At 45.0% G+C, this 21,642-nt stretch overlaps 1 pseudogene; it reads left to right on the top strand.

Annotated features, from left to right (window-relative positions):
• The first annotated feature begins 12,316 nt into the window (after positions 1-12,316).
• LOC140486838 (cyclic AMP-responsive element-binding protein 1 pseudogene) lies at positions 12,317-13,042 on the top strand (annotated as a pseudogene).
• Positions 13,043-21,642: the final 8,600 nt, after the last annotated feature.

Here is a 21,642-nt window from a genome sequence, read left to right as displayed (position 1 = left end):
ATATTTATAGAGTTGGAGGCAGATAATAAGCAGTGAAGACAAAAGGGAGAGCTTAGATTTATGAATAGTTGCTTAATATTCACATTTCGAGTTAAAAAAATAAATTGATGCTATTTTCTTTAAATAGTGGAATTTGTAAGTTTTCTGTCACTCAGACGTTAACAGATTATGTTGTGAGGTGAACTTTTCTGGGTGTTTGGTTTAATTCACAGAGGGGTTCACCATCATGTTGGAACAAAAGAAACACAACAAAGAACAGTACAGCACAGGAACGAGCCCTTCAGCCCATAATGTTGTGCTGAATGTGACACCAAATTAAACGCATCCTTTCTGCCTATCTTTGTTCCATATCCTTGCATATCCCCATGCTTACCCAAAAATCCCTTAAACACCCCTCTCATATCTGCCTCCTCCACAATCCCTGGCAGCATGTTCCAGATTCTGACCACTCTCTGTGGAAAACATATTACCCCTCACATCTCATTTGAGCTCTCCCCCTCTCACCTTAAATGCACATTCTCTTGTAAAGATATTTCAACTCTGGGTAAAACTGTTTGAACGTCAACCCTGTGCATCTCATGACGCTGCGCCGACTGTCCCTAATTAGGTCATTCTTTACCAAATGCACATAAATCCTATCCGTAAGAATTCTGTCCAAAGCTTCCCAACCACTGAGGTGAGACTCACCGGGCTATAATTTCTTGGATTGTCCCGGTTTCCCTTCTTGAAAAGAGGACAACCATAAGCTACTCACCAGTCCTCTGCGACCTTTCCATTGGCTAGCGAGGATTCGAAAATCATGGCCAAAACCCAAAAATCTCCCGTCTTGCCTTTCTCAAATAACCTGGGTTAGCTACCATCGGGCCCTCGGGATTAATCTACTTTAATGCTCTTCAAGAAATCTAACGCTACTTTCTCGACCTCAAAAATGCCCGAGCACATTATCATGCCCCACACAAATCTCATTATCCTCTATATCCTTTTCCTGGGTGAATGCCGAAGCAAAGTGATTATTTAGGATCTCGTCCACTTCCACTGACTTCAAGCACATGTTCCTTCCTTTAGTCTTGACTGGCCTGACCTTCTTCCTAGTTATGTGGAAGCTGTGGATAGGGTACAGAGGAGATTTACTGGGATATGGCCTGGTATGAAAGGAAGGTCTTACAAAGAAAGGCTGAGGGAATGGAGGCTGTTTTAGTTGGAGAGAAGAAGGTCGAGAGGTGACTTAATTGCCTGCAACAGTAGTAGAATCGCTTACGTTAAAAGCATTTAAATGGGCATGGGACATACATATGGGTAATATTGGAAGGGTGTAGGTCAGATAGGCATCAGATAATTTTCACAGGTCGGTGCAACATTGAGGGCCAAAAGGCCTGTACTGCGCTGTAATGATCCATGTTCATATCCTCTTGTGGGTAATTATCTCCAGAACGATTTGGGATTCACTTTAACCCTACTTGCGAAGGGCATGCTCTGCTCATTCCCTGTTCAGGTTCCTTCCAGCTTTTGTTTTTTTACATTCCTCACATGCCATGTCCCACACCTTGCGTAGGCTTGTTTTGTTCCCATTTTGACTACATTCCCAGCCTCCCTTGTTATCCAAGGGGCCCTTACATTGCAAGCCTTATCCCTTCTCCTTACTGGAACATGCTGGTCGTGAACTCCGATCAGCAAGCCTTTAACTAACTCCCACGTGCCCAATGTGGCATTGTCTGATGACAGCTCCTCCCAATTAACACTGCCTAGCTCCTTCCTAATACTGACATCATTTGCAATCCCACAATTTAGAAACATCCCATTTATTCGTAGCTGCCTTAAAAAAAACTGAAGTTGTGATCCATGTTTCCAAAACGGTCTCCCACTGAAAGGTCAGTCAGCTGGCCAGGTTAATTCAGCAATATAAGGTCCACCATGGCCCCTCCCCCTCCTTTACATTACTATTTCAAGAAACCCTCTTGGATACAATTAATAAACTCTGCACCGTCTCAGCGTCTTGCTCTAAAGTAGTGCCAGCAAATGGTGGGGAAGATAAAGTCACTTTGAGAACTCTGTTGTTATTGCCTCTTTCCATAATCTGCCGAGATATTTGTACCTCGAGGTATCGTTGGCAGATTGAGGGTTCTATAGTATAATCCCAATAACTGCATCCTTCTTATCCACGTTGCCTCAGAGGACGAGCCCCTCCAGTATGTCCTGAGTGCAGACGTAACATTCACCGGATTGGTAATGCAACTCCTCCACCTCTTTTACCCTCCTTTCCATCTCGTAAAAAAACAATGAAACCCTGGAATATTGAGCAGCCAGTCCTGTCCTTCTCCGAACCAAATCTCTGGAATGGCCACAGATCGGATCTGAGCTTATCAACCTTAGCTATGTTGCGCCTTGTGTTGAAATTAACACAATCAGCCCATTCGTACTATGGTGTTCATTTCTCTGTATTTCCTTTCTGATTGACTTGTATACATCTTCCGACCTTCCTTACCCCCCCATGTGCTGCCCTGCTGCTGTGATTCCCAGGACCTTGCCATTCTAGGTTAAACCCTTCCCTCGTAGCAGGAGTGAGCCTCCCTGTGAGGATATCAGTTCCCCTCTAGTTCAGGTCACCCCTGCTCCAGAAGAGGTCCCAATGATTCAAGAGCCTGAAACTCTCCCCCTGTTCCAGTTCTTCAGCCATGCATTCATCTCTGCTATCTTTCAATTCCTTGTCTCACAAGCACATGGGACTGGTGGTAACACAGCGATTCCTACCCTCAAGGTCCTGCTTTTCAGTCGTTCCCTACTTCCTGTGCTTACTCCTCAGGATCACATCCCTCTTTCTACCCGTGTCGTTGGGAGCAATGTGCACCCTGACCTCAGGCCTCCCATTCTCCCAATTCAGAATTTCAAGCAAATGCTTAGAGATGTCCTTGACCCAGGCACCAGGGATACAACACCCCATCCTGGAGTCTCGGATGCAGCCACAGTAACACTTGTCTATGCCCCCAACTAATGGCTCCCTCCCATTTTCGCTCCCTTGGATTTTGCCCGAATTTGTTCTACAGCAGAGTCAGTTATAGAGTCATAGAGTCCTACAGCAGAGAGAAGCCCTAAGGGCCAGACTGATCCCTGGCAACCATAATGTCCATCCATGGCAACCCCATTTCCCTGCCCATGCCCCATATCCTTCTAATCCTTTCCTATCCATGTATTTGTCCAAATGCCTTTTTAATGTTGTTAATGTACCTGCCTCAGCCACTTCCACTGACAGCTCATTCCGTATGAGAATCAGAAACTTTTTAAAAAACTTGCAGCTAACGTTCCCTTTTATTCTTTCCCCTCTAACCTTAAACTGATGCCCTCTAGTCCTCAATTCTTCAACCCTGGGAAAAAGACTGAATGCATTCACCCTATCCATGCCTCTCATGATCATATACATTTCTATAAGATCTCCCTTATGTCTCCTGTGCTCTGAAGAAAAATGTCCCAGCTTGTCCAACCTCTCCCGATAACTCAGGCCATTGAGTTGTGGTGCTATAGACCTGGCTACCGCTGTGCGACTCCCCTGAGAAGCTATCCCCAACAATACACCAGCTCTCTCTCCTTAAACATCCCCCATCCAACCCTATCTTTGTCCCCTGTTCGATCCTCAGTGTCCTGCTGTTGCTCCAACCCAACCACGCGGACACCCACCTACCTGATGGAACCTGGATGCTTGGACAGGACAAGATCATGGGTATTTTTAAACGCAATGAATGGAATTCTGAAATTACATTTGGACTGAATGTAATGTATAGCAGCGTGAAATGGAGGTGGATGACTTTCCTGACCTGCTGTAAGGATACTGACAGTAAAATCTGAGGTGATCATGAGTATATGGAGGTAGAATGTGGGAGACAAGCTGGGACTGTATTGGAGTAGTCATGGTGAGAGGGAACAAATGCTGGATGGAGGGTTTCAGCAGCTGATGGCCTGACACTGAGGTGAGCCATCGGAAACTGAGCAAGTGACCACCATCAAATAGGACAGAGAAACTGATCCATCAGCCTGAAAATGACTGACCATGTGGTTGTCAGTGACTCCAACACAAGTGAATGGAAACATTGCTCAGAGCCTGTTTCTGTAACATTCAACACAACCAGGAAATGGAAAGTGAATAATTAGCTGAAAACAAGGCCACTGCTCTGTTAGAGTCAAAAGTCAATCAATGTTCAGTCACTGAATATTCTGATCTGCAGAAAGGAATTTTCCAGATTCGCAGCAGAAGGAGAAAACAAGCTTGGCAGAGACAGAATGAAGCCACCGCCTGCATCACAAAAGCTCAGAACAAAGGGGCTGAATTCTCAACCAACTGACAAGCAATACAGATACTGTCAGAGTTACAGATCGAGTTCAGAATTATTCAGGGAACAGACTTGCCAGATACACTAGTCGGTGGTGTGTGCCAAACATTCATTAAATAGCTTTTTGATGTTCCATTTTTTCATTGAGAAATTATTCTTTGTTTGCACTAAGAAGACCGGAGGTGCAGTTCACTGATCACTAGATTTACAGACAAAGGAAACCTGATCAAGGACTCACAGGTCAATTACACTGTTAGTGACAGCCCATCGGACACAACAACAACAGCCTGTTACACAGAGAACAGAACAGATTTTAGTTTAACAGAGACACTCTCACAATGGACATCTTCTGCTTTAATAAAAATGTTACCTGTTTGAAGAAAAGGAACATATCACCAATACAGCGAGACTTTTAAACTGCCCAATGTAACTGCAGAGTTTTTAACCAACTCAGCGATCACTGTTACTATGTATTTTGAACACTATTTTGAGCAGGGTATATAATCGTGGGTCGGTGTGGACTTGCTGGACTGCGGGCTTGTTTCCACACTGGAGGGATTCTATTCAATACAATTGTCAACCGGTCCCCTAGCAGGATGGGTAAGGCCCGAGGGGTCTCTGTACTGGACAGGGGTTGTGTCCCACAGCAGGATGGGTAAGGCCCGAGGGGACTCTGTACTGGGCAGGGGTTGTGTCCCACAGCAGGATTGTTAAGGCCTGAGGGGACTCTGTACCGGGAAGGGGTTGTGTTCCACAGCAGGATGGGCAAGGCCCGAGGGAAGTCTGTACCGTGAGGGGTTGTGTCCCACAGCAGCACGGGTAAGGCCCGAGGGGAGTCTGTACTGGGGAGAGGCTGTTTCCCACAGCTGGATTGTTAAGCCCAGAGGGGAGTCTGTACCTGTGCGGTTGTGTCCTCCAGCAGGGTGGGTAAGTCCAGAAGGACGTCTGTACCGGGGATGGTCTGCTTCCACAGCAGGATTTGTAAGACCTGAGGGGAGCCTGTACTGCAGATGGGTTTTGACCAAGGAAGGATGGGCAAGGCCTGAGGGGTGTCTGTACTGGGGAGGGGTTGTGTCCAACACCGAATGGGTGAGGCATAACGGGAGGCTGTATCCAAGAGGGGTCGTGTCCCACTGCAGAATGTGTAAGGCCGGAGAGCAGACTGTTCCAGGGAAGGGATGTGTCACACAGCAGGATGGGTAAGGCCTGAGGGGAGTCTGCACGGGGCTGGAGTTGTGTCGCACAGCAGAATGGTATGGCCCAAGAGGAGTCTGTGCCGGGGACGGGTTGTGTCCCACAACAGGATGGGTAAGGCCCAAGGGGAGTCTGTACGGGAGAGGAGTTCAGTCCCACAGCAAGTTGGGTAAGGCCAGAGGGATGTCTGTACCCAAGTGGGGTTTTGTGTCTCAGCAGGATGGTTGAGGTTTGAGCGTAGTCTTACTGGGGAGGGGTTGTGTCCCACAGCAGGATGGGTGATGCCTGAGGGTAGCTTGTACTGGGGAAGGGTTGTGTCCCACAGCAGGATTGGTAAGGCCCAAGGGAAATCTGTACCAGAGAGGGGTTGTGTCCCACGGCAGGAGGGGTAAGGCCTGAGGGGATTCTGTTACGGGGAGGGGATTGTGTCCCACAGCAGGATGGGTAAGGCTAAGGGAGTCTGTACTGGGGAGGGGATGAGTCCCACAGCAGGAAGGGTGAGGCCCGAGGGGAGTCTGCACTGGGGAGGGCCTGTGTCCCACAGCAGAATAGGTATGGCCTGAGAGGAATCTGTACCAGGTAGGGGTTGTGTCCCACAGCAGGATGGGTAAGGCCAGAGGGGAGTCTGTACTGGGGAGTGGTTGTGTCCCACAGCAGGATGGGTAAGGCCCCAGGAGAGTCTGTACCATGGAACGGATGTGTTCCACAACAGCAGGGGTAAGGCCTGAGCTGAGTCTGTACCGGGGAGGGGATGTGTCCCACAGCAGGATGGGTAAGGCTCAAGGGGAGGCGGTACCAGGGAGGAATTCAATCCCACAGCAAGATGGGTAAGGCCCGAGTGGATTCTGTACCAGAGAGGGGTTTTGCCCCATGGCAGAATAGGTACGGCCTGAGAGGAATCTGTAACAGGGAGGGGTTGTGTCCCACAGCAGGATGGGTAAGACCCCAGGAGAGTCTGTACAATGGAGGGGGTTTGTCCCACAGCAGGATGGGTAAGGCCCGAGAGGAGTCTGTACCAGGGAGGGGTTGTGTCCCACAGCAGGATGGGTAAGGCCCGAGAGGAGTCTGTACCGGGGAGGGGTTGTGTCCCACAGCAGAATGGGTAAGGCCCGAGGGGAGTCTGTACCCGTGTGGTTGTGTCCCTCAGCAGGACGGGTAAGGCTCAAAGGTCCTCTGTACCGGGGATGGTCTGCTTCACAGAGGAGGATGGTAAGGTCTAAGGGGAGCCTGTACCGGGGAGAGGTTTTGTCCCACAGCAGGATGGGTAAGTCCCGAGTGGAGCCTGTACCGGGGAGGGGTTGTGTCCAATAGCAGGATAGGTAAGGCATGACGTGAGTCTGTATCCGGGATGGGTTGTGTCCCATGGCAGAATGTGTAAGTCTGAAGAGAAGACTGTACCAGGGAGGGGATGTGTCCCACAGCAGGATGGGCAAGGCCCGAGTGGAGTCTGCACGACGCTGGGGTTGTGTCCCACAGCAGAATGGGTACGGCCCAAGATGAGTCTGTACCGGGAATGGGTTGTGTCCCACAGCAGGATGGGTAAGGCCTGAGGGAAGTCTGTACCGGGGAGGGGATGTGTCCCACAGTAGGATGGGTAAGGCCAGAGGGCAATTTGTAACAGTGAGGGATTGTGTCCCACTGCAGAATGGTTAAGGCCTAAGAGCAGTCTGTACCGGGATGGGGTTGTGTCCCACTTCAGGATGGTTAAGGCCCGAATGAGTAAGTACTGGAGCAGGATTATTTCCCACAGCAGAATGGGTCAGGCCCGAGGGGAGTCTGTACCAGGGAGGGGTTGCGTCCCACAGCAGGATGTGTAAGGCCTGAGGGGAGTCTGCACCGGGGAGAGGTTGCGTCCCACAGCAGGATGGGTAAGGCCCGACGAGAGTCTGTACCAGGGAGGGGTTGTGTCCCACAGCAGGATGGGTAAGGCCCGACGGGAGTCTGTACCTGGGAAGGATTGCATCCCATAGCAGGATGGGTAAGGCCTGAGGAGTGACCGAGAGCAAAGACCTAAAGAGAGATCTGAGGGGTATTATTTTCCACAGAGGACGATTCATATACGGAACGGACTGGCAGGGGCTCATGGGATTAACAAGAACAGTTACAACATGGAAAAGACTTTTGGGCAGGAACATGGAGAGGATAAGGTTTGAAGGGCCATGGGCCAAACGAAGGGAAATGCAACTCATTCAGTACAGGAAACCTGGTCAGCATTGATGACTTCGACCAGAGAGTCATGCAGCACAGGAGCAGACCCTAAGTCTTGGGCTATTGGGGGAGTGGACTATCGTGACAAGGCATGTTATCGAGACTGAAGTAAGTTAGAGAGATATGGATGGTAGTCTGGACTGGAGCAGGTTTGAAACATGTGAAGTGATTGGTGAGAGGGGAGGAAAGTACAGAGATAGGAAAAGTTTTACCGTTAGAATGATTGAAGACACTGATCCACAAGACAAGCCACAGATACAGTGTGGGAGAGGGAACACAGAACAGAACATTCCCAGATGGCATTCCCACGCTCTTGTGGGATGCCTGCTTTCCCCTCTGTTGTACTGATGCTCACTAAGACAGCACAGGCTGCTTAATGACTGTGACATTCCCGATGTTGTCTTAGTACAACAGAACTACAGTGACTCAACCTGGGGTGTGTCTGTACTGAGCCCCCCTCCAGCACTATAGCTATGTCTTGTCCTGTTAGCTGATGTTTGGAGCCCTCTCATTGCTCTCTGCTCGGTGCACTGTGAGTGATCTTACCTCACTGCAGGATATATTGAAGGCTCCAGATCTCCCAGCACTTTGTCTCTCTGGCTGACAAACCATCTTCAATGAGGTGATGAATGAGACACCCAGCAGCTGGGAAGTCTATACGGTCAGGACCGTCCTGAGTCCCTACAGGAGACAGAGAGATAGACAGAATGGGAAATTCGACTGATGCAGTGAGGGCTACGCATGTCAAATGGCACTGAGTCCCAAAGAAATCTGGAACATCCCAGTCTCCATTGTCTCTCTGGAGTGGAGAATTCTGTTGACTCAGGATCTGGAGTAGCTGCAAGAGCGAGGGACACTGACAGAGGCAAAAATTAGACCCACACAGTGAGGGATACCACATGGAAAGATACTAAGTGATATCACCAGAGTGCAAGATCAAACAATTGTGCAGGAAGAAAGGGTTTTGATTCATGTTGCACTGGGCTGCGCAACCTGTGAGCAGGTGAAGTGAAGGCCTAGTGGTATTATTGTGAGATAATTTATCCAGAAACTCAGCAAATGTGCTCTGGACACAGGTTCAAATCCCGTCATTGCAAATGATTGAATGTGAATCAAATGCTTCAAAAAAGATGTAATTAAAAACCTGTAAGTGAGTATTAAACAATTGCTGATGTTAAGAAAAATCCACCGAGTGCATTCATGTCTTTAGTGAAGTGATCTAAGGTGAGTCTTTCCTCCGATTGTCCTAGACCCCGATAGCCCCGCCCTCCTGCACATTGACCTTCTCAAGATGGCGGCTCTGAGGTCCGTGCTCCCTCTTCCCACAACAAATGGCAGTCGTGGCCCTGGGCCGCTTTCCCGACAGAGACCATCATCTCCTTATCCGGGCCTGGAGGATCTTTTTCGGGTTTTTTTCAACTATGTCCGCATCTTATGAATTCTTTCAGCTCCTTTCTCCCATTGAGTCTCCCACGCGCCGCTCTCTGAAGCCGATCGTAGCCGCACCCGGAGAAAACTGCTCCATGTCTCGCCTGTCCTCGTTAATGTGACACTGCGCATGCTCTTCATAGAAACCAAACTGTTCGTGCGTCGGAGGTGATCAGTGAGTTAAAAAAGAATATTCATATCTGCACAGAATCACGGGGGAAATATTAGACATTAACAATGGCTCTGTCGAGTTACAGTCATTGAGATGGTTAATATGTAAAAAGATTTTTCGGTCCAATTTAACCATACCGGCCAGGTATGTAAATTACCAATCGTTCTGGGAGTTTGAAAATAAGTTTGTTACTCGAGTTGTGTAAATCGATTGGAAATATGTTCATTGTCAGATTTACATCTTAATTATTTCTTTAAACCTCACATTGGTTTATGGGAGGGGTTTAATGCTCCACTATGTCGTGAGAATGATCAATCCTGCAAAACAGTTTACTTTCTGACCAATTCTGAAGCGTTCACACCCGAGAAAGCATTGTCCCCGCTCCTCACTGGTTGGAGGACCGGACGCTGATCTGTCCTCTAGTTACGCCCCATCCTCCCAATTGCAGTGTTGATTGAGGCGCGACTCAGTAGCTAAGCAACAGAAACATTCGGGGACAAGGGAAGTTGGAGTCGTTGGTTTGTGTTGCGGTGAAAATATCCCGAATCTTGGACCGAGAGGCCGGCGTTCAATTCACAGATGGTGCAGGGGTGTGTAAAAACAACTTTGAACAGGTTCATGAGGGAAAACAAGGGAAGTCAGAAACCGAGTAAAAACAATAGAAAACGTGATGGGGCTCTCAATACTCACATGATTTTAGTCTTTCCCAAGTGTTTCAGGGTCCCAATACAGTCTGTTCCACTCCTCCTTGTGCACAGCCAAATACCACGATTGTGGAGTAAAGTGTTTTGGTGGGATATAAAGGAGCTTTTCTGGAAATACCTCAGTTTTGGAGGTGAAAATATGTGAGAAGGAGTCGGGTTTTGTGTGGAGTTACCTGTTCCCCTCCTGTTGCAGCATCTTATTATTGCCCTGATTCTACCTCGTACATGTTTGGTAGAGATCAGTGGCATTTCATAAGCCCACAATACAAGATCCGTCACTGTTTAAGACAGCAGAGCTCTCTTTTAGCACTATAGTCATGACATGCATAGACCTGTTGCAGTGCTTCAAAGTCCATGAGGCAGCCATACTCTCGATGATAGACAGACTGAGTTTGGAACCTCGTCTGTCCTTAAGACTTTATGCACTGCTTGCCCTCTTCCTTTTTCCCTTTGCACGTTCCCTTTTCAACCCACCCCACCTGCATCACTCCTCAGTTGGAGCTGTCAAGGGCAGAAGTCTACGGAATAGCCTCCCTAACCTTCTCTATCCTCCTTTTTAAGATGTACTTTAAAATCATTCTCGTTAATCAATGTTTTGATCATTCATGAAGCACCTTAGGAGATTTTCCGTTGTGAAAGTTCCATACAATGCAAGTAGTTGTTGTTATTGTCATACATTAGGAGAAACAGGAATGATGCAGTCAAAATTCTAACAAGAAAGTCACTGTTAGGCGTAGTGTATAGGCCACCAAATAATTACATCACATTGGCATGGGCAATAAACAAATAAATAACTAATGCAGTAAAAATGGTACAGCTGTTATCCTGGGTGATTTTAATCTACATGTAGATTGGTCAAACCAGCTTTGCAAAAAAGATAGCCTTGAGGTGTTCATTAAGTGTATTCATGATAGTTTTCTTGAACAGTATGAAATGGAACTGACAAGGGAGCAAGCTATCCAAGTCCTGGCCCTGTGCAATGAGGGAGGAATAATTAATGACTTCAGAGTTAGGGATCCCCTGGGAAGAAGCGATCACCGTATGGTTGAATTAGAATACAAATGGAGAGTGTGAAGATAAAATCTAATAACTGGGTTCTGTGCTTGAACACCTGGAACTACAATAGAATGAGGGAGAATCTGGATAAAGTAGACTGGAAACAAAAATTTTATCGTGGGAAGTTGATGACCAGTGGAAGATTTTCAAAGACATTTTACAAAGGTCTATTGCAGTGAAAAGGAAGGACTGTATGAAAAGGCATACTTGGCAATGGGTATCTGAGGAAAGTGATCAGATTAGACCATAAGACCACAATACATAGGAGTGGAAGTAAGGCCATTCAGCCCATCGAGTCCACTCCGCCATTTAATCATGGCTGATGGGCATTTCCACTTCACTTACCTGCATTCACCCCGTAGCCCGTAATTCCTTGTCACATCAAGTATTTATCAATCTCTGCTGGAAGACATTTAGCGTCCCAGCTTCCACTGCACTCCGTGGCAATGAATTCCACAGGCCCCACTCTCTGGCTGAAGAAATGATTCCGCATTTCTGTTCTGAATTGATTCCCTCTAATTCTAAGGCTGTACCCACGGGTCCTAGTCTCCTCACCTAATGGAAACAATTTCCTAGAGTCCACCCTTTCAAAACCATGTATTATCTTGTAAGTTTCTATTAGATCTCCCTTAACCTTCTAAACTCCAATGAATACAATCCAAGGATCCTCAGCCATTCCTCGGATGTTAAACCTACCATTCCAGGGATCATCCGTGTGAATCTCCGTTGGACACGCTCCAGTGCCAGTATGCCCTTCCTGAGGTGTGGGGATCAAAACTGGACACAGTACTCCAAATGGAGCTTATCCAGAGCTTTTTAAAGTCTCCATAGCACATCGCTGCTTTTATATTCCAACCCTCTTGCGCTAAATGACAACATCGCATTCGCTTTCTTAATCATGGATTCAACCTGCAGGTTTAGCTTTAGAGAATCCTCGACTTGCACTCCCAGATCCTTTTGTACTTTGGCTTTATGAATTTTCTCACCGTTTAGAAAGTAGTCCATGCTTGTATTCATTTTTTCCAAAGTGCAAGACCTCGCGTTTGCTCACATTGAATTCCATCAGCCATTTCCAGGATCACTCTCCCAAACTGGCTAGATCCTTCTGCAGCCTCCCCACTTCCTCAGTACTACTTGCCTGTCCACCTAACTTCGTATCATCAGCAAACTTCGTTGGAATACCCCCAGACCCTTCATCCAGATCATTAATAGATAATGTGATCATGCAGATAACCATGCCTGGGATCCAATCAACAGGTTCAGCAGTAACTTTAGTGCAATTGCCGAATGGGCAGACTGTTCGAGTCCAAGGAGTTATCCAAGCAGCTCAGTCCTCAGTCATGCAGTCCCCTCAAGTTCAGACTGTTCAGATTTCTACTATACTTGAAAATGAGGACTTCCAGGACTCTGTGGATAGCATGACTGACTCTCAGAAACGGAGAGAAATTCTATCGAGTCGGCTTTCATACAGGAAAATCCTGAATGAACTTTCTTCTGATCACCCCCAGTGTGCCAACAAATCGATGAGGAGAAATCAGAAGAAGAGACTGTCTCATTATTGCTACAACGACGATGCAGACACACATCTATCAAACTAGCAGTGGACAATACATTGCTATTACATGGAGGGAGCAGTTCAGCTGGCCAACAATGTTACAGATGAATTGCAAGGACTACAGACACTAACAATGACCAACGCAGCTACAGCCAAGGTTGGAGCAGCCATTGTACAGAGCCCTGATGGACAACAAATCTTTGTGTCGGGCAGCCAAGTGCTTGTACAAGGTGCTGCTGGAGATGTCCAAACCTATCAGATCCGTATAACTCGTAACTCCACTGCTGGCCAGGGAATGGTTATGGCATCTTCACCAGTCCGGCAAAGCCAGCCCCAGAATGCTGAAGAAACCACTCGTAAACATGAAATCCGCCTCATGAAAAACAGGGAAGCAGTTCGAGAGTGACGTCGCAAGAAGAAAGAGTATGTGAAATGCTTGGAGAATTGGGTTGCTGTTCTGGAAAATCAAATTGAAAGAAAAGGTGTACAAAGTGGCCAAAAACAGCATGAAACTAGAACTGGGAAAACGTTAAAGGTCAACCAAAAGCCACAAAAGAGCTAGAAAGAAAAGTAATATAGAACATGTGAAAAATAAACTAGCAGACTATAAAGACAGAGAGCAAAAGTTTATATAAATATATATATATATATATATATATATATATATATATAAAACGAGAAAAGAATGGCTAAAGTAAATGTTGGTCCTTTTTGGGGAAAATAAGAAGAAGCATTTAATTATGGGATATCACAGTGGAGGATACGAATATCTTTCCAGTAACTAGCAAAGAGACAAAAGTAGGTGAGGATTTGGAAACTATCATTATTACAGAACAACTAGTTTTAGACTGTTTGGAGGTAATTGAGCTAACGATAGAAAAGTCTCCTGACCTTGATGGAATGCATCCCAGGGTACTAAAAGAGATGCCAGGAAAAATAGCAAATGCACTGGCAGTAATTTTCCAAATGTCACTGGACTCTGTGGCAGTCCCAGCAGATTGGAAAACACTAAAAGTGATGCCACTGTTTTAAAAAGGAGGTCGGCAAAAAGTGGGGAATTATATACCAGTTAGTTTATTCTCTGTAGTGGAAAAGATGTTTGGGTCTATTATGAAGGAAGAAATAGCAGGGAATCTCAAAAGAAATTTTCCCATTGTACAGACACAGCATTGGTTCATGAAGAGCAGGTCATGCTTGACCAATCTTGTGGAATTCTATGAAGACATTTCAAGCAAGGTGGACAACGGGGACCCAGTCGATGTGGTGCAGCTGGATTTCCAAAAGACCATCAACAAGGTGCTGTGCAAGAGGCTGTTGCATAATATAAGGGTGCATGGTGTAATGGGTAGAAGATTGGTTGACTAATAGGAAGCAAAGTGTGGGGATAAATAAGTATTATTCTGCCTGGCAATCATTGATAAACAGTGTGCCTCAGGGATCGGTGTTGGGACTGCAATTATTTACAATTGATACAGATGATTTGGAGTTGGAACCACATGTAGGGTGTCAAAGTTTGCATGTGACACCAAGATGATTAGCGGAACAAAGTGAGCGGAGGACTGTGAAACTTTGCAGAGGAACAGAGATACATTGAGTGAGTGGTCTGTCAAATGAAATAGAATGTTTGTAAATATCAAGTTTACACTCTTTGGTTGTAGTAACATTTTTTTAAAAATACTTGAATGTTAAAAAGTTGCATCATTTGCTTTGCAGAGGGACCTGAGCATTCTTCTGCATGAAGGTTGACCACCAGGTACAACAATCAGTTCAGAAAGCAAATGGAATTTTGTCCTTCATTGCTGAAGGGATTGTGTTTAAAAGCAGAGGTAATGTTCCAGCTGTATTTGGGTGCTGGTGAGGCCACACCTGGAGTACTGCATGTAGATTTTATCTCTTTAGTTGAGAAAGGATGTACTGGCACGAGAGGGGGTGCAGAGGACGTTAACTAGAGTGATTGTGGAGTTGAGGGGACTGGCTTAACAGAGACTGAGTAGATTGGGATTATATTTATTGGAATTCAGAAGAATGGAAACACATAAAATAATGAATGGAATGGATAAAATAGAATTAGAGAGGGTGTTTCCACTGGCAGGTGAAGCTAGGACAAGAGGGCATCACCATAAGACTGGAGGCAGCAAATTTAAGACTGAATTGAGAAGGAAATTCTTGACCTCTATGGAATTCATTGCCCAGGGAAGTAGTTGATGCTAGTTCAGAAAACGTTTTTAAAACTAAGTTAGATTTTTAAAAATGTAATTAATTAATGGACACGGTGAGAACGTAAATAAATGGTCATGTCCACGAAATGATCAACCATGATCTTATTGAATGGCAGAGCAGTTTCAAAGGGCAGGACGGCCTTCTACTGTTCCCAGTTCTTATGTTATACATCCCTCCCTCATTCGTGACTTGGAGGTGTTGGTGTTGGATTGGGGTGGACAAAAGTAAAATTCACAGAACACCAGTCTATTATTTGGAAGCACTAGTTTTGCTGCTTCTTCATCAGGTGGTTTTGAGATTGTGTTGTCATTTTTAACTCTTGTACCTCATGAACAGCAACAAAAGTCACGAAGCAATCCGCATGCTCCAGCCAACAATGGGCCCCGGGTGATTTGTGTCAGAGGCGGACCAATGGAAAGGCAGGGACTGAGCTGCAGGACCTGGCGGGGCAGTTGGTCCTCCCATCAATCAGGGTGAATGGGGGCGGGACTAGACTATACCACGTGATCATCCTCGCGGTCTGTTCGGGATGTGTGGAGGAGAGCTGTTGGTAAAGATAGAAATAAACAGCAGGAAGCGGGAGGGAAATGGTGTTGGTATGGGTTGAGAGGGTTTACAGACATTTGGTCCACATCGGAAAATACAAATTTGAAACTTAGTCCCGTTTTTGCAGTAAACGGCAAAATGCCTCATCCAGCGATTGACTCATGGAAGCACCACCATCTTTATTTGGGCAACGATTCACTGGACACGTGCAGCCGCCAGCTTTGTCTGGGGCAAAGTTCAGCGGGACCCATGTGCAGCCCTCTCTGACAGCGAGTCATAGGGCAGGATTTACACAGAGCATATTGATTTTTTTTCTGGATTTGTTTTGTCATTCATTTAAATGATTTGGATGTGAATAGAGGCGGTACAGTTAGAAAGTTTGCAGGTGACACCAAAATTGGAGGTATTGTGGACAGTGATAAAGGGTATCTCAGAGTACAATGGGATATTGATCGGATGGAAAAATGGGCTGGGAAGTGGCAGATAGAGTTTAGTTTAGATAAATGTGAGGTGCAGTATTTTAGAAAAGCAAATCAGAGCAGGACTCACACTCCAAATTGTAAGGTCTTGGAGAGTCTTGCTGAACAAAGAGACCTTGGAATGCAGGTTCATAGTTCCTTGAAAGTAGAGTCACAGGTCGATAGCACAGTGAAAAAGGCATTTCGTATGCTTCCCTTTATTGGTCAGAGCTTTGAGTAAAGGAGTTGGACAGGACATTGGTTAGATCACTTTTGGAATATTGTGTGCAGTTCTGGTCTCCCTCCGATAAGAAGGAGGCACTGAAACTTGAAAGGTTTGAGAATTGATTTTCAAGGATGTTGCCAGTGTTGGAGGATTTGAATTGCAGGGAGGGGCATAATTGGCTGGGGCCATTTTCCCTGCAGTGTCATAGGCGGAGGTGTGATGTTATAGAGGCTTATAAAAATCGTGAGTGACATGGATAGCGTAAATAGACAAGGGTTGGTGGAGCCCAGAACTAGAGGATATAGGTTTGGGGTGGGGGAATTCAAAAGGAGCCTAAAGGGCAACTAAATTTGTAACATTGCAAAGGCATTTGAATAGGAAGGGTTCAGAGGGAAGTTGGACAAGTGCTGGCAAATGGGAATACATTAGGTTAGAATATCTGGTTGGCATAGATGGGTTGGACCAAAGAGTCTGTTTCTGTGCGAGACATCGCTGACTGTGAGATCATAAAAGTGAACATTGCTCTGATTCATCTCTGGGCTCCTTGATGTCCACTTGTTTGTTATCTAGCTTTCTCAGTTTCTCGTGTGTATTTTTGCTCTGTGTAGTATTTTACTATTACGTTCACAGACCTCTTTGTAAATGAGTTGTCCACTGCTGCCTGGCTCCTGACCATATGCTCCATTATCAGGTTATTTTTTCCACAATATCTTTGACAGTCAAGAATTTTTTTTTCCAATAAGTGAGTGGATTTTCCTTCCATTTCTGACAGTCAAATTCTGCACCATTTTCATTCCCTATATATCATATTGCACTCCCTGAAACATGATGTGTATTTCTCCTTCCACGGATACCAGTGATCAAGGCCAAATCTCTGTTACCTGTTGAGAATGTGATGTTTGACTTCCTTGTACTGCTGGAGTTGGTATGGTGAAGGTGCTCCCACACATGGTTGGGTAGGAGACATTACAGATTATTCACTCAGAGATAGTGATGAGTAGAAGATATCTGTACAAATCAACACGTTTGTAATTTCACAAAAATATTGAGAACTTTTGACATAAGGCCACAGAAGGAGAATATTATGTCCGGTGACCAAAACATTTGTGAAATCAGCACTTTTTTTCAGGAACAACTTAAAGGAAGAAAGCAGATCTTAGAGGGTGGGAATTCCAGACCATGTTGCCTTGGAATCTACATAAACAGTCACACAGCTGAACTCAAAAATAAACACATCATTAGGAGTCTAAACTAAAATGAGTTGTTGAGATGTGAAATTGTGTCTGGTGCATGGAGGTCGGAATGATTACAGCCAGGAATTAAGTCAAGTGTGTGAAAGTAAATTGCTGTTGCTTTTCAATGGGAGCCTTTTGATGGATCAGCAAGTTCTGGTACAAGTGAACACTTGAGTGGTAGAGTTTTCAATATTCTGGAGATTACAGGGAGGGTGATTGTGGGATGCTGGCCAGGAGTGGATTGAGATAATGAAATCTAGAATTAACAAAATGAATGAATGAGTGTTTCAAAAAATGAGCTGAGACTGTGGTGAGGTCAGGTGATATCACTGAAGTCGAAATAGTGGTCTTGGAGTGGGACTGGGCTATCACCCTTGCCTCACCTTTGGAATTCAGCTGTTTGTGAGTTTGTGAATCATGTCTGTAACAAGAAGAGGAACTGAGTGGCCCTGGCAGAACCCAAACTGGGTGTCACAGAAGGTTATTGCTGAGCAGCTGCGTGACAGCACTGTTGATGACGCCTTCCATCACTTCACTGCTGAGCCAGTGTTGACTGATGGAGGGAAATTGGCTGAGTTGGTTCTGTCCTGCGTTTTTGTGTTGAACATCCCTGGGAAATGTTCCACAATGTCAGTAGGTGCCAGTGCTGGAGAAGTAATTGTCTTGGAGGGCAGCAATTTCTGGAGCACAGCCATTAGTATTGTTGCCACAATGTTGGAATGGCCGACAGCCTTTACAGTACTTCTCCATTTTTTGATCTGATTTGAAATATGTTTTCAACCAATTCGATTCACATCTGTGATGTCAGGGACCAATGGAGCAGGCTCATCCACTTGGCACTGCTGGCTGAAGATTGCTGCAAATGCTGTTGTCTTGTCTGTTGCATGGATGTGTAAGACTCCCCCATCAGTTAGGGTGGGGATATCTGTGATGCTTCCTGCAGTGAGTTGTTTAATTGTCCATCACCATTCCTGACTAGGTGTGGCAGAACTGCAGAGCTCACATCTGAACAATTGGTTGTTGGATCACATAGTTCTATTTGTTATTGCTTGCACTGTTTGGCATGCAGGTTGGATAGCTTCACCAGGTTGGCACCACATTTTTAGGTATGCCTGGTATTGCTCCTGACATGCCCTGCGGAACTCTCCTTTGAACTAGGGTTGATCCCCTGGCTTGATGTTAATGGTTGAATGGGGAATTTCTAGGCCATGAGATTTCAGATTGGGCTGGAGTACAGTTCTGCTACAGCTGTTGGCCCACAGTGAGGCAGAAGTTGCAGGGTCAAGAGGGGTGATTGTCTTGTTGTATATTCCAGTGCATGAGTAGATGTAATGTGGGCCATACAGTTTCATTCCTTTGTTGAGACTGTGCAGTGATTAATACAATGAGTGATTTGATGGGCCACTGTCAGGAATACAACTTTTTTTTAAAAAGGTTTTGTGATTTACACATGAAAGAAGTGAAACTATCATGGTATTTGAACAGATGAAAGACTCAACAGACAATCAAGGTATTTTTCAATGGATAATTTCAGTTACATCACACTACAAATTTTTGCTATAAATTCTGCCGTAGAATTGTGCCCTCCACAATCACCTGATGAAGGAGCTGGGCTCCGAAAGCTAGTGTGCTTCCAATTAAATCTGTTGGACTATAATCTGGTGTTATGTAATTCTTAACTTAGAATATGACAGCACTACAAACAGGACTGCATGTAAACAGGCTCAGTCCAGTTAATCAATACATTCGTAAGGATTTCCTCCAAGTTTGATGACGCAATATTAGTCAAAACCGTCAACTTCAACCTGCAATGTTGCTCTTAATAAAAACTTCAGGTTGACACAAAGCTCCCCACCCCACTGCAATGTGGTAACCAAGCCCGGTCCAGGAACTGGAACTGCGACTCAAAACTGTGATCTCAAAGGAAGTGAGCAAACACAATTCTGACAGATTGGTTCTCAGAGATGAGTATCAAGTTTGAGACATGGCAGGTGGTATGCCTTCTTGCATTTAGCTGAATTGCATTTCTTATTTACAGTCGTATTTTGCAAAGTATAAAGAACCGGTTTGTTTTCCATGGTTGGGGACTTTTATCGTGGTTGATCACAGTTGCTGCCTCTCGCTCCCCAAGTCGAATCATAGGATCTATAACAAAACAGTAAACTGCAGATGCTGGAGATCTGAACCCCAGAAACAAAGTGCTGGAGAAACTCAGCAGTTCTGAGGGCATCGGTGAAGTGAAAAACACGTTACATTTCAAGTTCACTGACTCTTCGTCTGAACGGCCAAAAGGTCATGGGGCTTTGAACTGACAATGTTTTATTCCCCTCAGAGATGCTGCTGGACCTGCGGTTCTCCAGCACTGTGCTTTTAATATTGAACTTTATTTACAAAACAGATCGGAAAATATCAATCTGCAAAAGTGAAAGGTTCATTGTAAACATGAGCGTAATGTCCACACTTGAGTTACACAAGCACACCTCCGTTTAAAAACAAGATTTAACTCAGTGACATTCCATCTCAAAATTAGCCACGTTACACCAATAATAAAGGTCACCCACCCAATGAGGCACTTCAGTACAACATCATGCAGTGTTGCACACAGCCACTTTAACCAAAGAATGATATTAGATTAGATTACTTACAGTGTGGAAACAGCTCCTTCAGCCCAACAAGCCCACACCACCCCGCCGAAGCAAAACCCACCCATACCCCTAACCTAACACTAGGGGCAACTTAGCATGGCCAATTCACCTGGCCTGCACATTGGGAGGAAACCGGAGCAAACCCACGCACACACGGGGAGAATGTGCAAACTCCACACAGAGAGTTTGTGGAGGCGGGAACTGAACCCGGGTCTCTGGCGCTGTGAGGCAGAAGTGCTAACTACTGTGCCACCGTGCTGCCAACAAAATTGCCACAAAATTGAAGGCTAACAGCATGTCTCTTTAAAGGAACTGAAGTAAAACTCTCAATTTTTTGGAAGGATTTCTATTAAACCTGATTGAACATTTAAATCTCAGAAAGTGTGACAACAAAGTGTGTGGGAAACATCCCACATCTTGCTAAACCTTCACTTCGGTCTGATACATAGAGCCAAAGGTCAAGCAAATATCACAGTTTCCATTCACGTCCACAAAGGGCTGACAGCACATTTCTTCAGGATTTAAAGTATTTTATAAATTGTTTGTAAAATCATTTGTCACGTTAAAGAACTGGACAATAAATGTCATTGTTTGCAATGAGAGTGAAGCCTGTGACAGCAGATTTAGCTTTTGAGGGCAGTGCATGTGCTTTCTAAATTCTGGGAGCACTTTGGGAGACTGCTCCCAGATGGTGATAGTGAGCATATCTGGAATGCACTGTTTAGATTTGGGAATCCATGGGAGGCAATCTGTGGTTTCACTAATACTTGGCTTGCATTGTTGATGTACAGTAAGCAATTCATAAAGTTACTTATGTATTGTTGTTGACTACCTGAATGGTATTCAAATCTGCCAGGTTGCCTTCAATAGTGTGAATGCATCTATTGTAAATATTTGGAATATTCCAGAACTGCCCAGTGCTTGGCAAATTCAGGAGGGACAAAAAATCACATTTGAGTGATTTGAAATTAAGAATCCAAGAGGACGTAACCACTGAAGTATTCAATTCGAATAGTTAAAAGGACTGCTCACATATAAAATACCTCTTATCCATAGGAATGGATGGACTGACAGCATTGGGACCAAATTCCTAGCTGGGGAGTGTGAAATGTGCTTTGATAATGTCACCTGCGTTTACCAATAATAATTTGACAAGCACAGAAATTTAAAAAAAAACAATACGAGCTTCATTGCTGCTCAAGTCGTGTCCCAAACTCTGTGAAAAAATAACAATGTTCAGGTTTATTGCATACACTCTGAAACACGTCTTTGTTCGACAGATCCTGCAAGTTTCCCCAATGAGCATAGTCCATCCAAATGATGTTGCTAAATTTGGCCAACTCATTTCTTTCCTAGCCACAATAGCCTGACGAGTGACCAGAAGCAATTACTCCACATATGTGAAAACATTACCGATGAGGATTTTTTCCTTCAGAATTGACTTTCATATATTCAGTGCTCAGAAAAGATAAAAAGCTTGTTACCTTTTATAGAGCAATGATTCACTGTGAGTAAAACGCTAACCTTTTCTTGCTTAATAATCAAACTGCCTAAATTTTAAATATGAAAACTTCTTAATAGTTCACTAGATCCTAACGAAATATTTGGTACGAAATAAATCACATGATACATAGTTATTCAAAGAACAAAGCAAGTTTGTTCATTGAAGAACCCAG

Source organism: Chiloscyllium punctatum, chromosome 16 (assembly GCF_047496795.1).
Source record: "Chiloscyllium punctatum isolate Juve2018m chromosome 16, sChiPun1.3, whole genome shotgun sequence".
NCBI classification, from domain to species: Eukaryota; Metazoa; Chordata; class Chondrichthyes; order Orectolobiformes; family Hemiscylliidae; genus Chiloscyllium; species Chiloscyllium punctatum.
This window is presented reverse-complemented; position numbering and strand designations above follow the sequence as displayed.